This window comes from Schistocerca serialis, chromosome 4 (assembly GCF_023864345.2).
Source record: "Schistocerca serialis cubense isolate TAMUIC-IGC-003099 chromosome 4, iqSchSeri2.2, whole genome shotgun sequence".
Classification (NCBI taxonomy): Eukaryota; Metazoa; Arthropoda; class Insecta; order Orthoptera; family Acrididae; genus Schistocerca; species Schistocerca serialis.
Window position 1 is genome coordinate 161,326,647 of NC_064641.1, and position 13,789 is coordinate 161,340,435.

General features: G+C 36.9%; 1 protein-coding gene across 2 annotated transcripts in view; it reads right to left on the minus strand.

The window, feature by feature from the left end:
* Positions 1-13,789, minus strand: part of LOC126474014 (ATP-dependent DNA helicase 2 subunit 1) — a 172,535-nt gene that overhangs the window by 22,903 nt on the left and 135,843 nt on the right. The window lies entirely within an intron of this gene.

A 13,789-nucleotide genomic window follows, 5' to 3' on the forward strand; every position in this document is an offset into this window, starting at 1 on the left:
ATTAATTATGTAATGGTCAATTCATGATGTCTCTTGAACTTATAGCCAAGTTTGATCCTTTCCTTGCAGAGCACATTGAACGATATGGGAATCCAGGACAGGGACATACAAGTTATCTTTCTTCCACAATCTGCGATGAAATAAAAGAGCTTCTTTTTAACTAATAAAAAGAATTATCGTAAGTGAAATAAAACAGGCCAAATATTTCTATATAATAGTAGATTCTATTGCGGACATTTCACATATTGATTAATTACCTTTCATATTAAGATACGTGAACAAGAATGATAAACCTGTTGAGTGTTTCCTTCTGTTTTTACCAAACCCGGGACACAAGTCTGAAAACTTAGCTGAGGCCGTACTAAAAGTCCTGTCTACAAATTCCATTGACATTACTAACTGTAGAGGCCAGTCATATGACAACGAAAGCAATGTATCAGGAACCTACACTGGTTTGGAGGCACCCATTAAGGGACGAAATCTGAAAGTGCATGATGTGTCTTGTGCAGCACATTCTTTGAATTTAGTTAGCACTAGTGCTGCAAGCTGTTATTGGGAAGCATGTTCATTTTTCAATGTAGCGCAAAACCTTTATAATTTTTTCTTTGTTTCTACACAGTGCTGGTATAAACTTATTTCTTTCATGAAACCAGGAAGCAAAACGGTAAAAAGTTAATCGAAAACACGTTGGTAAGCAAGAGAGGAAGCGTGTGTAAGTCTATATGAAAACTGGGAGGGCATTATCGATGCCTTCACATGTATTGCCAATAATAGTTTGAAAAACCACTTGTGCGAAAAGAGGCTTCAGCTTTACTGTATCAACTCGCAGACTAGAAACAGTATTCATGATGACAGTTTGGAAGGACATACTCCAGAGATTTAATAGTGTAAATCTGAAATCGCAAAGTGTAAATATTGATACTAAAATAGTGCATGAATTATACGAATCACTTGTACGGTTTATTGCATCTATTTGTGGCATGTTCAACTATTATGAAAATAAATCCATGGAGATTGTGACTGATATAGACTATGGATGCACCTATGAAAGATCACAGACATGCAAACTTATGACGAAGAAGCAGACTCTGATGAAGGTTTTCTGACTGGAAGGGAAAAATTTAGAGTCAAAACATTTCTCCCAGTACTTGACAAGTTGAACGATGTATTAGTGAGGAGGAAGGAAAGCTATAGAATACTGTTGGACTCCTTCACAGTTTTCAGTAACCTTAAGAACAATTCACCTGGCAATATTGCTGAAAGTACAGCAAAACTCCAAGTGTCATATGACAATGATTTAGAGCCTTCCTTCCCTATTGAATGTGTATATTTTGCCGAACTTTTGAAATCTTCTGAGATTAGTGATATACCAGTCGAAATGAATAAATTTTCACAAAAAGAGAGGCTACAGACCATGTTTCCAAATGTTGACATTGGTCTTAGAATATTTCTATGTATGGCACTTACAAATTGCTCAGCAGAATGTTCGTTTTCAACTCTTTAAGATTGAAATCGTACCTACGTTCTACATTGTCTGAGAAGAGGTTGAACGCCTTGTCCATATTCACATCGAATCCGACCTCCTAACTGAAAGCTGTCTGAACTATGAATATATGATCAAAGAGTTTTCTGCCGTAAAAGCTAGATGCAAACTTTGCTGACTGGTGAGTTTGTTTATTTATTGGTATTTGTTTTAAAAATTTAGGATTATACTGTGATTTTTATTATAACTTAGAGCACATTCATTGGATTTACAAACTATATATTACCTGTTCATTTTACAACTGATGATGGCAGAACGCAGAACTAAACCTCCTTTACATGCAGACATGACCGAAGGTGCCCGACAATACTAAACAATACCCAAATGGCCAGGCCGCTCGGCGCTGTACAGTCAAGTCACCCCGATACTGTAATATATTACAACTGAGGCATATTCTTGGCATCTGCTGAAATGTATAGTTATTGTGGAAATATACGTTATCAGAGAGTATGCTCAGATGAAAAAGTGTTAATAAATAACACAGTCCAGTTCCGTCGATAAATACATAAAAGCTTTGCTAATACCATTAGAAAGAGCTGTGGTGAGAGCTATAGTTTCAGTACAAATCTGTTCAGCCCCTGCGTAGGTTAAAGGTATTGTGAACACTTATTATGCAGCATCTAGCTACACAGACCCTAATGCTTTGCACATTAATTATTGTATTATAAAACAAATTTGGTTTTTCCACTGTAGTCTGTAAAATTATGTAATAGCAAATCCATTTCAGTGTTTGGTCATCTGTGTTTAGTTATTAGTTCATGCACAAAAATCTGTATTTTATTTTCATTTCTTACGCTTTCCTATAGATTCACGCATTAATACCGAACATGTTTTTTTATCTACTACACATTCAAGTTATTAGATCGTAAAATGATAGCTTAATTTTAATTTTGAATGTGTCTCTGTAAAAGTACATTTTAATTTCTAATGTATGACATGTTCGATTCAATTTTTAGATCATATTACAACTTTTTTATTTTCATTTTCAATGGTTTCCTGTAAAAGAACATATTAAAAGTGAATGTATAACAAAAATCTGTTGTCTCCTACATGCTCTGCTGAATTATTAGGCCATAAAAGAGAAGTTATTTTCCTTGTGTTCATTTCTGTTGTCTTTCGACAGAAGAATGTGTTAACGCAATGCAGTTTTAAGCTTGTTTTATCTGGTGCCATACACCAAGTACAGTTCAGGAACCATATTACATCTTGGTTGAGCGCAACTAGACCACTGACGCATCCTTCAGAACAATGAATAGCAGAGTATGGAAATTGCTCACAGCACACCAACCCAAAAAGGCAATTGTGAAGTAATCAGGTAACGGTTATTACTTAAAAAAAAAAAAAAAAAGTGTGTGTGTGCGTGGGTGGGGGGTGGGGGGGGGGGGGGGGGGTGGCGGCACGCATGTAATATGGTGTGCCTACGGCCGCAAAATTTTTAAATCCACTACTGATGGAATCGTAGAGGGAGACCAAGAGATCAATACACTAAGCAGATTCAGAAGGATGTAGGTTGCTGTAGGTACTGGGAGATGAAAAAGCTTGCACAGGATAGAGTAGCATGGAGAGCTGCATCAAACCAGTCTCAGGACTGAAGACCACAACAACAACAACTGATGGATTGGGTCCTCCCGGATGCCATGAAGAGCACGGGTGCAGGTGGTGGCTCCCGTTGGTACCAATGAAGTGTATCACCTTGGATCAGAAGAGATTCTCTGGTTTTGAGCGGCTAACAGAAGTAGTAAAGACTGCCAGTCTTGTTTGTGAGATGAAAGCAGAGCTGACCATTTGCAGCATAGTCGACAGGACCGATTGCTGATCTCTGGTACAGAGCCAAGTGGAGAGTCTGAATTAGAGGCTCAGACGGCTCTGCAACTGTGTAGGCTGCAGATTCCTCAACTTGTGCCAAAGGGTTGTTGGGTTTTGGGTTCTGCTGACTAGGTCAGGAGCCCACTATACACAGGAAGTGGCTACACAGGTAGCAGGGGCTTTGTGGCGTGGACTGGGCGGTTTTTAGGTTTTTGAGGATCTTGGGAAAACACAAAAAGGGATTCAGTCACAAAGGCTGCAGGCAGAACACAGGAAGACGTAGATATAGGATCCACTGATACGACAGTTGTAAGTTGTCATAGCTGTGTTGGGAAAGTACCAGAGCTCCAAGTGCTAATAGAAAGCACTGACACTCAAATCGTTATAGGCACTGAAAGCTGGCTAAAAACGGAGGTAAGCTCAGCTGAAAGTTTTACGAAGAATGTAATGGTGTTCTGAAAGGATAGGCTAAACATGGTTGGCGGTGTCGTGTCTGTTGCTGTTGGAAGTGCTTCACCTTGTCGTGAAATTGAAGTAGATGGTTCCTGTGAGTTAGTATGGGCAGAGGTCATTGCTGGCAAACAGAATAAAATAATAATCGGATCCTTTTACCGACCTCCCAATTCAGAAGATACAGTAGCTGAAAGGTTCAAAGAAAACTTGAGTTTGATTTCAAGCATGTACTTGACTCATACGCTTACAGGTAGTGGTGACTTTAATTTACCCTCGCTATGCTGGAGAAAATACATGTTTAATTCCATAGGTATGCATAACACATCATCCGAAATTGTGCTAAATGCATTCTTTGAAAAATATTTCGAGCAATTAGTTCATGAGCCCACACAAATAATAAATGGGTATGAAAACACACTTGAACTCTTCGCAACCAATAACCCTGAGTTAACAGAGAGCATCGAAACAGACACAGGGATTAGTGAACACAGGGTTGTCATAGCGAGATTGAATATTCTAACCATGAAATCCTCCAAAAATATACCTATTCAAAATAGAAGATAGAAATTCACTTGATGCCTTCCTGGGAGTCAAGTCAATCTCCATTCCTCCATTAACAAAATAAGTGTAGACCAGATGTTGCTTGAATTCAAAGAAATAGTATCGACAGCAATTGAGAGATTTATACCAATCAAATTAACAAATGATGGAGCTGATCCTCCTTGGTACACGAAACGGGTCAGAACACTGTTCCAGAAACAACGAATCAAACATGCCAAATTTAAACAGATGCAAAATCCCCAAGATTGGTGATCATCTACAGAAGCTTGAAATTTAGCGCGGACTTCTATGCGAGATGCTTATTATAGTTTCCACAATGAAACTTTTCCTCAAAACCTGGCAGAAAATCCAAAAAGATTTTGGTCGTATGCCAAGTATGCTAGCGGCAAGACTCAATCAATGCTTTCTCTGCGCGATAGCAATGGAGATATTATCGACGTCAGTGCTGCCAAAGCGGAGTTACTAAACACAGCCGTCCGACATGCCTTCATAAAATAAGACGAAGCAAATATTCCAAAATTCAAATCACGAACAGCTGCCAACATGAGTAACGTAGAAGTAGATATCCTCAGAGTAGTGAAGCAACTTAAATCACTTAATAAAAGCAAGTCTTCTGGTCCAGACTGTATAACAATTAGGTTCCTTTCAGAATATGCTGATGCAATAGCTCCATACTTAACAATCATATACAACTGTTCGCTCAATGAAAGATCGGTACCCAATGGCTGGAAAGTTGCACAGGTCACAACAATATTCAAGAAAGGTAGTAGGAGTAATCCACTAAATTACAAGCAGAAGAAAACAGTCTATTGACACAGAGTCAACATGGATCTAGAAAACATCGTTCTTGTGAAACACAATTAGCTCTTTACCCGCATGAAGTGTTACTGACACATGAGATTTCAGACTGATTCCATATTTCTGGATTTCTGGAGGGCTTTTGACACTATATCACACAAGTGGATTTTAGTGAAATTGCACTGCTTATGGAATATCGTCTCAGTTAAGTGACTGGATTCGTGATTTCCTGTCAGAGAGGTCAGAGACTGACGGAAAGTCATCGAGTTAAAAAGATGTGATATCTGGCATTCCCCAAGGTAGTGTTATAGGCCCTTTGCTGTTCCAGATCTATATAAACGAATTGGTAGACAATCTGAGCAGCCGCCTTAGGTTGTTTGCAAGTGATGCTGTCATTTATCACCTAATAAAGTCATCAGAAGATCAAAACAAATTGCAAAACAATTTAGAAGAGATATCTGTATGGTGTGAAAATTGGCAACGGACCCTAAATAATGGAAGTGTGAGGTCATCCACATGAGTGCTGAAAGGATTCCTAAACTATGGCTACACAATAAATCATTCAAATCTAAAGGATACCTAGGAATGACAATTACGAGCAACTTAAATTGGAAGGAAGATGTAGAAAATGTTATGGGGAGGGGTAACTGAAGACTGTGTTTTATTGGCAGGACACTTAGGAAATGTTACAGATCTACTAAGGAGACTGCCTAGACTACGCTTGTCCGTCCTCTTTTAGAATACGGCTCCATGGTGTAGGATCCTTACTAGACAGGATTGATGGAGAACATCAAAAAAGTTTGCAGAAGGGCAGCACATTTTGTATTATTGCGAAATAGGGGAGAGAGTGTCATGAAATGATACAGGATTTGGGGTGAACATCATTAAAACAAAGACTTTTTCACTGCTACAGAATCTTCTTATGAAATTCCAATCACCAACTTTCTCATCTGAATGCAAAAATATTTTGTTGACTCTGACCTATATAGCAAGAAATGATCACCATGATAAAATAAGGGAAATCAGAGCTCATACAGAAAGTTATAGGTGTTCATTCTTTCCGCACACTGTACAAGATTGGAATAATAGAGAATTATGAAGGTGATTTGATAAACCTGCTGCCAGGCTCTTAAATGTGATTCGCAGAGTATCCATGTAGATGTAGATGAATCTGAAGTAAAGGTAATGATGTTGATCAAAATCTGTGATACAGATTTCTGAGCCTTTTCTCACTAATTTGTTTTGACGATCCAAACAATTCTACATGAAAAAGTATTATGGTTTTTCTGTTTTCATTGTCTTCTAATAATAGTTATGAAGTGTCAAAACCTACTGATGTACTTTCCTGGATGGATTCACTGTTGCTGTTATTAATCTACTGCTGTATCTACGTGATACCTCTACAATTCACAATTAAGTGCCTTGCAGAGGGTTCACTGAACAACCTTCAAGCTATTTGTCTACTGTTCCACTCTCTAACAGCGCATGGAAAAAATGAGCACTTAAATTTTTCTGTGCTAGCTCTGATTTCTTTTCTTTTATCATGGTAATCATTTCTCCCTATGTAGGTGAGCATCAACAGAATATTTTTGCAACCGGAGGAGAAACTTGGTGATTAAAATTTCATGAGAAGATCCTGCCACAGTGAAAAATAGCTTTGTTTTAATGATTACCACCCTAATTCCTGTATCATTCCGTGGAACTCTATTCCTCGTTTTGTGAAGAAACAGTTTCTAGAAATCTCATATTACACAATTTCAAACAAATAAAGATGACATGCTAGTTCCAAAAATAGACCATGGCAAACACTAAATGAAAAACTATTCGTAAAATTCCTTGGAATCCAGTTGGGATAATGAGCTAAAGTGCAGTCAACACAAAAACAAACTAATCAAGAAGCTCAGTTATGCACATTTTGCACTTATATTTAATGTTATCGAGATTTAAGACCAGGCCGATGACTTATTTTTCGTACTAGCACTTTATGTTGTCTTACAGAATTATGTTCTGAGACAATGCAGCTAATTAACTACAGCATTTATTTAGTGACAGTGTACAGTAAGAATATGGTTTTAATTAAATAGCTACACATTCTGAGGAGGCACCTCCATACAACTTTGCTTATACCCACCTCACAGTACACTTACTCCTTAATGGTATTTGTTGCTAATAATAAAGTAAGTACACTTTATATTTTGTGTATGGTTCAAGAATGTGGTTCTGTATTCTAGTTTGAAGGTCTTAACAAGCTTCCATATAACATAAGGCCAGGAACTGAAAGTAGTACAGAAAATCGTATTTTAAAATCAATTTTCTAGATGACAATACTATTTAATATGGGGCACAAGCTCAGAATGGGTAAAGACTCTCGAAAGGAAACTGGTAATTTCCATCTCAAAAGTTCACAAATGGCATTTGACCAACTCAATTGGATTTTCAACCCATGGAAAATCTACATAATCTGGCTGGATGGGTATTTGAACTTCTCTCATCCCGAATGTGAATCAAGCAGTTATCCACTGTACCACCTTGTTGAGTGCAAGAAATCGAGAATTTCTAAAAATGGCGCCATTCCTCATCACCAAAACCAAAGAAGTTTCAAACAGAACCATCAGCAGGGAAGGTTATGCTGACTCTCTTTTGGAATGAAAAAGGCATCATTTTGGGGCATTACATGCCTAGAGGGACCACTGTCACCAGTGCATCATACACAGATCTCCTAAAAAATCATCTGCGGCCTGCAATCAAATCAAAGCGACGTGGATTGCTGTCAGCACGTGACAATGCAAGGCCCCACACTGCCCATACAACAGTTGCAACAATCACAGACCTGGATTTTGAGTGTCTTCCTCATCCACCATACTCACCAGAGCTTGCCCCAAGTGATTTACATATGTTTGGACCACACAAAGATGCAATGGGAGGAAAGAAGTTCCGTTCTGATGAAGAGGAACGACACGTGGTGCATGAGTGATTGCGCGGACTACCACAAGAATTTTTTTCTAAAGGAATTTATGCACTTCGTAGTGCTGGAGGACTTGCATTGAGCGTGGGGGAGATTATGTTGAAAAGTGATAGAGCTTTGTACCACTTCTACACAATAAATAATATTTAAAAAATATTTAAGGTTTTCATTTGACTCACCCTCGTACTTCACACAAGAATGTCCTCAGCATGAGTAAAAGGGTAGGGGAAGTCGCTTAACATGAAGAATATTCACTGATTTCCTATGAATAAAATTGGATGAGTTTCTCACAATGGAGAGCATTCTCAGAGTTCTGAAGCGAACTCTGTAGTGTACTTTGAGCTGGGAGAAATTTGTTGAGGTAAGGTCTTACTGAGTGCATGAAAACAGTAGAATTTATGGTGCTTGAACAGCAAAAACTGATAGAGGCGCACAGAGTCTGAAAAAATACTGATGAGAGAAATTTTAGACATTTGACAATGAAAACATTATTTGGCTGGCAAATCACTTTCTTTCCGAAAATCATGAAAGAAGAAGGGTCACTCTTTCAAATGAATTGAAAATGAAAACTTTCTTGTGCTATTTAGCTGATGCAGGTTTTCAGAAAGGTGTAGGAGAAGACTTACATATACATCAGACTACTGTCACTTATATTTTTGGATATGGTTCAAGCACCTTTGTGGATCCGATTTACCAAAAATGTAGGTAAACTAGAAACAGCAAAAGTTAAGTAGCGATCACGGTCTGAGTTTCCATGTGCAGTGAAGGCTCTCGACTGCACACACATACGAATCATGAAACTTTTTGTGCATGGGGATGAATATATTAACTGAAATGGCTTTCCATGGTATCAATGTGCATGCAACATTTGATTATAGAGAAATGCTTACTAGTATCAATGCTTCATGGTCTGAGTTTAAAATATGGAGAGACTCTGATGTATGGAGAAACTCTGATGTATGGCAGACACTAGAAGCAAATCAGCGTAAGGCTTTACTTTTAGGAGATGATGGCTATGCCATTGCACCATAGCCATGACATTATTCCAGAATCCACAAACACCTGAGGAGAGGGTCTGCAATAGACTGCACTCCAAAGACAGGATGATGATCAACGTTGCTTTCGACAGGTGAAAGCAGTTTCCCAATTCTGTAAAACAAAATAAAACTTGCTCATTCAAAAACCCCCAAAGTGATCATAGTTTGTTTTGTTTTGTACACTGTTGCAAAACAAATGGGGGTGATGATTTTGGTGCACCTAGAGAAGACAATACTATTACAGTGATGGAAGAGGAAGGATCAGCATACATACATATACATGGTACTAACAGAAGAGAAAAAATGCTAACGTTATACATCAACTGTAATGAATGGGGTGTTTGTCAGTAAATTTTGTATAAGTAGGTCTAATTCCTTTTTTTAAATCCCATAGTATTTTGATTTTTTTAATTCCATAGTATTTTGATTTTTCTTGGAACTTCCTGAAATTTGATTTGGAAATTTTTCTTGTACCAAAAATTGTTCCAAGGGTATGGTGAAAGTACTTGCCAGATACTACAGTGAGTAACTGCACAAATTGTTCAACCTAAACATTCGAAACTGGAACATGTTACCCTTATTGTTTCACTGAACACACATTGTACTGAACCTGTGTGAATGAACATTAAATTTAAAAAATAATCCTTAATTAAAAAAAAACTGTTTTCTGGTGTTACATTAGAAAACATATTACTTTTCACTCTCCTCTCTCATCTATTTCTGCTGTTTTCTCTTCAATATAACTAACTGGTACAGCAACCAGTCTCTGTAATTCAGCATTTGACAAACTGATCACCTCCTCTGTTTCCATGTTTAATCACCTTCCCTTCTGTGTTCTTTCATGACCCAAACTAGGTGAGGTTGGTGAAGCAGCTACTGTAACTTCCGGATCCACTACATCCAGAACATTTTCGATTAAAACTGGAGTGTAGCAGAACTGATTGTGTCTCAAAATATGTAGAGTCAGAATCTAATCAGTCATTCTGATCTACAAATTCAAAGCTAGGTTCTGGGAAGAGAGACAGGCAGAGGCACAAGCCCCAACTACAGAACCTTTTTTCTCCAAGGAATTGTTTTCTAATTCACAATTTCAGAGTGTTAAGTACATAATAAAAAAATGGACAGAAGGGGACTTACCAAGTTTCATGTATAACAGAGAGTTGCAGTCATCCCCATCTAAAAAACAGCTCTTCCTATTTTTTAATGTCAATTTCATATTCCCCATTTTTTGACATTGACCTTACACTTAATGCATCACTTCATATGGTGCAGTATTTTAATATTTGTGATAACTATTTTCTTTTCCAAAAGTCGACATATAACGACACTTAATTTCAACTTTCAGCCTTCTCCTTTCTCGCAATAGGAGTTTTGAATTTGCTTATTATTGCTAAATAATATTTTATAATATTTACAAAAGCAAATTCAGAATCTTCCATTTCAGTTACATAAATTACACAACACGTACTTTTCTGCACACACACACACACACACACACACACACACACACACACACACACACACACACACACTCTCTCTCTTTGGCACACAAATGTAAACAAACTGAGAACCTTCTTGCTGAGAACTTACTCAAGAAGGAGGGGAAGTAGCAAGAAAGTACTGCCTGTTTAGAGAAAATGCTTTGATTTTTTTATTCATACAAAATTGAGAACTTTCTCAGAGAATGTTCTTTTGCTTTGAGAATCTTCTCCAGAGAATGTACTCTTTTTTTATCCCTGCAACCAATGCAACCAATACCATATTGGACAATGAATAATTAGAGGTAGAGTATATAAAACAGCTGATGCTATAGACAAATTAAGAATATACCACATGAAGAATTAACTATGAGGAAGTTTTTTGCAATGTGGGCCTTTTTTTTTTTTTTTTTTTTGTAAGGTGTGTGTGTGGGGGGGGGGGGGGGGGGGGGGGGGTAGGAGGTAAGGATCAGTCAAATGTTTTGTAAAATTATTTGTCCAAAAAAGTAAGAAATAAAACAGATCACAGAGACATTTGACATACTTCAATTGCTCTACATAATTTTGAACTTCATTCAATGGCTCTTCAAATGTTTCTCTAATCTGGTTTATTTCTCATCTTTACAAAAATCACATCACAAAACATTTATCTTTTGTTCCCTTTTTGTATTTTCATGTTTTGTTCAGAAAGAAAAGATAAACTTTTTGACACCTTACTTGTCTTCCTATTGTCTGATGTTCTCGGAATATCCTGAATTTAGCACCTGATTCAAAAGAAACCATGTTAAAAATCAAGTATCACACCAATGCAACTTCTTGTGTGCAAAATGGCTATGCCTTGAATAGACGAACTTTCATCATTTACTTTGCAAGAGTCTTTTGTTCTTGAAATGTCTTGAATTTAATATTTGATTCAAAGGAAGCAATTTTGGCACTTAAATAGAACATAAATTTAACTTTTTACACATAAAATAGCTACGCCTTAAAGAGATGAACATTTTTACATTTAATTTACATTGCTAGCAGCATCTGTACATGAAATATTTCAATTTTCTGTCAAATTACTAATTATGATTTTCTTAAGTACGCTGACTACTTTCAAGCAATATTTTGCAATCCCTCCCTCTCTGTACTAGACCTCACACTGGTCATTTTGATTTCCCAGTTTTCCATTTCCCACTGTGTTTGGCTATGAAAATTAGGAGAACAACCTATTATTTGATTTACAGTGTTTTGTTTTTTTTTTTCACTGTGTCCACACATCAAACCAAAAAGTAATTTTTCAACAATGTTTAAACTGTTTTGAAAATAATCAAATTTATTTTGTGTATCAATATGATAGTAGAACGGAACGTAGATGCACTACTTCCTACAAGGTACAAAAACAGAGGCCATTCACAGGGAAAGGTGAAGTCTGTTTCATCTACTGGAATCATTATAGTTATAGTTTTCCTAGAAAAGGAATTCTCACTACTATTTATCTTATGAATGGTAACACAATTACAGGTGAATACAGCACACACCTTCTGGACCAAATGGATGAAAACATGTAAGAGAAGAAGCCTGGTGAGTCTAAGGTCACCAATTTCCACATCTAAATATATTTATGACTGAAAAACATACCAAGTCCACTAAAAAGTGTAAGACTATTTTGGAAACCTCATAAAATTTGGTTTCAGAAAATGAATCCACTGATAGGCTAAATGTTGGAAAGTACAATGACCGATGGGAAAACTAGGTTAAAAAAACAAATGCAGGTTTCATTATCATTGTATATTATTTTCTGAGGTTATTACAACTTCTAAATTAACTTTACCTAGCAAAAGCTTTACTGTGATCAACATGTATACAGATCTATTCTTTAGCAGTTCTTTGACTAACTTTCAAGGCACTAGCATTCTGAGGAATTTGTGAGTCACCTCCTGATATTAGATTCAACAAAATTCCCGTATATAACCACAGTTCGCGCCAAACTAATCTTTACTCACAATTGTTGAATCTCGATCAGACTCAGAGAGAGAGGCATAGGCAGATCTCCACCGTGGTTCCTTCACAGCAAGAAGTCATATTGCAAGATTATGAATGACGGAATATCACACTGGTTGAAATGCTGGACCATATCTCAGAGGTTCCTTCACAGCATGAAGTCATACTGTAAGACTGTGAGTGAAGGAATATTGCGTGGCTGAAATTCTGGACCGTGTCTCCTCAGCAGATGATACAGCAACAGTTGCCCAGCTTCAACTTCATCTATGTACTAGCAGCTTTTCAATTAATGTTACGACTACACTGAGCTGACCCTGCTTACATTTATCAGTTATTGCTAACAGACTGCTGTAGGAACATTTCGATCTGTGATTGTGGCCATTCATGCTTGTTGATTCAATGTATTTCTATCTCTTGTTCTGGGAGTCATCATTGTTCTACATGATTTTACTATACAAATGATTATGATGTGCATCTCTACAGGAACCTTCCAGGCAACACTATTTGTTCAAAGATTGTATTTAAGCTGAGGCAATTAAACAGTCTCTCAGAATATGATGTCAGAGAGATTTGGAACCAATTCGTCAAAAAATGTGAGTCTAGCAAATAACAGAAAAACACTGCATTATAAGACAATGGTTCTCACTATCAGGAGCAAAGCCATTACAATCTTCTCAATGACTATGTGTAATCAGCTGACAAATGGAGATTAATGTTAATAGTAAGACATGTCTTTATCAGTGGACATATATAAGTGTTTTTGTCTGTCTGTCACCACATCGACTACACATACGAATATTAAACATAAGAGCCTACAAAAGAGATTCCTATCAAGTGTCAACTACAAGTTATAAGGAAACAACCAATACTCCTTTATTTGATGCACTGCAATCAATCCTCAAGTACATATTATATTCCATTCTGTATTCTCATCAATTCAAGCACATAAGCAGTTACCCAAAATAAAATAAAAATGTGTTGGAAAAATTAAAATGTTTTGCTGAAAGAGCTTCACAAAAATTTTCATACATTGAGGAGTCTCTTTGATGTTACATTAGGTTTGGGAAAAAATTAACCTATTGAATTTAAGCTGTAATTAAAATTGAATGTGGCCAATAAAGTAATCTACACATAAAGGCCTTCAAGATGGATTTGATAAGAT